Consider the following 3954-nt stretch of genomic DNA (forward strand, 5'->3'; position numbering starts at 1 on the left):
GCCTTGTCCCAAATTCTTGTAGTACATTGTGGGAATGGGGAATTAAAATAAGAGACTCTAGCTAGGTATGCACCTTCTCAAAGCTATGGAACATACGGGCTTAAAGAGATTGTTATGACTTCATTCCCCTGACTTGGGTTGAACACATGGGTGCAAAGTCTCTGGAACCTCTCAGCGTTCTTAGTTGTCTAGAAAGCATGTTCTTATTTGATCTTTACGAAGAACCCTTTTAGTTTTTGCCACCCCCATATCAAAGTAGTGCCACAAAAGTCAACTGTAGGAACACAATAAAGGAAGTTCATATGGCTTCTCAAAGGAAATGGTAAATTAGAGCCCTCATTTATTTGTTGATGAAATATTTATTGAGTGCCTACAATGTTCCGGATGTTCTTGTTCACTGCCTTGGATGGGGACTCCGTAGTTCATGTCTAGTGGAGAGAAATGGAAATGTTCATAGTTAGTTACAATCTCTTAGATATTAGATATTCAGGTGTGCACAGAGAACTATGGGTGCTTAAGGGAGGATCCACCTACGTATGTGTTAGTGTGTGTATACATGTGTATTGCAAAGAATGTCAGTGATGGTTAGAGAAGATTCCTGTGAAATATAATACTATTAATGGAATTTTGAAAGAATGAGTGGGAGTTAGCCAGGGCAGTAGAGTAGAAAGGGTATTTATGCTAGAAAAGAGCATTTGCAATGATAGCGAAATATAGGAGAACATGGCTCATCTGAGGAAGGTCGAGCAGCTTAGTCTGATTGGAGTTTAAGGTTTAGTGGGGAAGAGTGGAGAAGTGTGAGGTTTGAGAGTTTTGCCAGATTATGAAGGTTCTGTTAGGCCACATAGGGGCTAATGGATGGACCATCACAGAGGTTTAAACAGGAGAATGCTATAATCAGATCTGATGTTAAGAAATATCACTTTTGTAAGGTAATAAATGAATCAAAAAGCAGCAGAATGATCAGCAATAGTAATAATTGAAAACACTTGGTAATGTTGAATGCCAGTCTTTTTCAGCCTGCTTTTTAGGCACTAACTCATGTAATCCTCACAACAATTTTATTCTTGAGTACTATTATTATCTCTGTCTTACAGATAAAGAAATGGAGACACAGAGCTATAAAGCAATTTTTCCAGGTTTACTCAGATAATGAATGGTAGAATAACAACTCAAATCTAACAGGCTGGCTGTCCATGTTCTTACCATTATGTTAGACTCCCTTTCAATAACTACAGCATTTATTCAGAGCTTTCACTATACCAGACAATGTTCTAAGCATGTTACAAGCAAAAGCTAATATGCTAGAACCACACCATGAAGTAAGTACTGTTAATATTAATATTCCCATTTTATAGATGATATAACTAAGGAGAGAGGTTAAATGATTTGTCTAATATTACTTACATAGTAAGTAGCAGAGGTTGAATTCGGACTTGGTAGTCTGAAATAAGAACCTGAGCTCTTCACCTCTATATTGTATAGATGTGGGTAGACTATCTACGGGTGTGTTAAAATAATCAAGGCAGAAGTCATGGTGGCCTGAACTAACAGAGTGATAGTAGAAATAAGGGATATAAATCCAAAGTATATTAAGAGAGTAAATTTTAGGGAATCTTAAATGACTATTGGAAGAATAGTGGGGAGTGAAAGTAAGATATTAAAGATGACCTGAATGATGAAGCCTAACACGTAGGGTCCTGTATTATTGTCTATTGTTGTATAACAAATCAACCCCAAATTTAGCAGCTTAAAACAACAAATATTTATTACTTTGCAGTTTCCATGGGTCAGGAATCTGGGTTAGGCTTAGCTGAGTGCCTCTGTCTCAAGGTGTTTTATTATATTGCAGTCCAGTTGTCAACTATGTTTGTGGTCTCATCTGAAGGATTATCTTGCAGAGGACCCTCTTGCAAGCTCACTCACATGCATTTTGTCAGGCCTCTGTCCCTTGTCACATGGACCTTCAGTATGATGGCTGGCTTCTCCAGAATGAGCAATCCAAGAGACAGAAGCTACAGTCCTTTCATAGGCTAATCTCAGAAGTGACATCATATCACATCTGTGGTATTCCAGTTGTTAGAAGGGAGTTTGTATTAGTCTGTTTTCACACTGCTGATAAAGACATACCTGAGACTAGGAAGAAAAAAGATGTTTAATTGAACTTACAGTTCCACATGACTGGGGAGGCCTCAGAATCATGGCAGGAGGTGAAAGGCACTTCTTACATGGTGGTGGCAAGAGAAAATGAGAAAGATGCAAAAGTGGAAGCCCCTGATAAAACCATCAGATCTCATGGGACTTGTTCACTACCATAAGAAGAGTCTGGGGAAAACTGCCCCCATTACTCAAATTACCCCCAGCAGATGCAATTGTGGGACAACATGTGGGAATTATGGAAGTACATACATGTGGGAATTGTGGAAGTACTATTTAAGATGAGATTTGGGTGGGGTCACAGAGGCAAACTATATCAGAGTCAGTAAGTCCAGTTGACCCTCATGAAGAGGAGATTACTCAAGGACATGAATACTATAGAGATCAGTGGGATTCATCTTTAAGACCACCTATCAAAGTCTTTATTCCATGGCATCCCTTTCTTAGGACACCATAATATCCTGTTTGAAAACCACTTATTTAAATGATGGGCAGAGAAATCAGAGCTCAAAATGGAAACTGGGACATAAGAAACTACAGAGGCAAGAGAGAAGCCAGAAGGGGCTTCCAAAAACCACTAAAGTTTTGGGAAATAATGTCAAATACTATACTAATATCAGAAGCCACCCCTGAGAGTGTCATTAGTAATCTAGGCAGGGCAATTGCATTACTATAGGGGGGTGGAAGGAGATTACTGTGGATAGAAGAGTGAAGTTAAGGAGTAAAAATAGTGAGAACAGGTGACTTTTTCAAAAGAGTCCTGTTGTGATGAAAGAAGAGTGTGTGCTAAATAGAGGTGATCTGTGCTTAAAAGAGACTTTAAAAAGAAAGAGATGCAACATACAAAACCCCTTCTGATGATAAGGTGACTCTGTAGGATAACTAATAAAGAAGAAAAAAAGCCATGTGGAATGTGATACTGCAGTCCTTCATTCCTTGGCCAAGGCCTCTGCTGTCACCTGTGCAAGTTGCAGAGGAGCAAAACATGGAATCTATGCCATGGACTAATGTGAAGATAAAGATTTGAAAAGAAAGTCCAAAGGGAAACTCAGAAAAATGTTTTCTATCATTTTATTTCTGCTTCTGATAATATGTTAAAATTTCCTGATATGTTGTATTGCTGTGCTATAACACAGTGTCCATTCTGAACATTTGGATCTTTTACCCATGTTACATTTTTGTTAGGGAGATAATGCTCACCCTAATGCATCAAATGTAATTGTGATAGTGAAGTAAGTGCTAGGAAACACACATTTCTTTGAATCTTCTTCCAATTCATGTATTTCCCCCCTTTTTAATCTTCTGCCCTAATAGGATGTCTCCTGAGTTCTCTTAGTTAAATGAAATATCACTGTGTTTCCCAGGGAGGCAGTTCTACTGTAGTGGTTAATATCACAGGATCTGGAATTAGATCACCTGGCTTCAATTTCCAGCACTTACATTGATTATTACGTGACCTTGGGCAGACTCTGTAACTGCTCTGTGCCTCAATTTTATCACTTGAAAAATGGTAAACACTTCACCACCTGCAAAATGATAAAATCTTTCTTACTGGGATTGTTATGAACACGAATAAAGTACTAGCAATTGGAAAAATGCCTAGCATATTATAGGAAACTCTCAACAAATGTTAGGTTCCATCATCATCATCATCATCATCATCATCCTATTGCTTCCACCTGAAACCTTCATTATCATTGACCCTTTCCTTTTCAGCTTCATCCTTCCATGTCTTATTGACTATTCAGTCTGTGCTCCATTTGAAGTAGCCAGTATACTTGTGGTTTTTTTTTTATT

At 38.3% G+C, this 3954-nt stretch overlaps 1 long non-coding RNA gene across 1 annotated transcript in view; it reads right to left on the reverse strand.

The window, feature by feature from the left end:
• Positions 1–323: 323 nt before the first annotated feature.
• LOC105508618 overlaps positions 324–3954 on the reverse strand; it is a 54519-nt gene continuing 50888 nt past the window's right edge. Inside the window, exon 4 of the long non-coding RNA XR_001001302.1 lies at positions 324–428. This is a non-coding gene — a long non-coding RNA (uncharacterized LOC105508618). The remainder of the gene's footprint in view (positions 429–3954) is intronic.

Source organism: Colobus angolensis, unplaced genomic scaffold (assembly GCF_000951035.1).
Source record: "Colobus angolensis palliatus isolate OR3802 unplaced genomic scaffold, Cang.pa_1.0 Scaffold164, whole genome shotgun sequence".
Taxonomy (NCBI): domain Eukaryota; kingdom Metazoa; phylum Chordata; class Mammalia; order Primates; family Cercopithecidae; genus Colobus; species Colobus angolensis.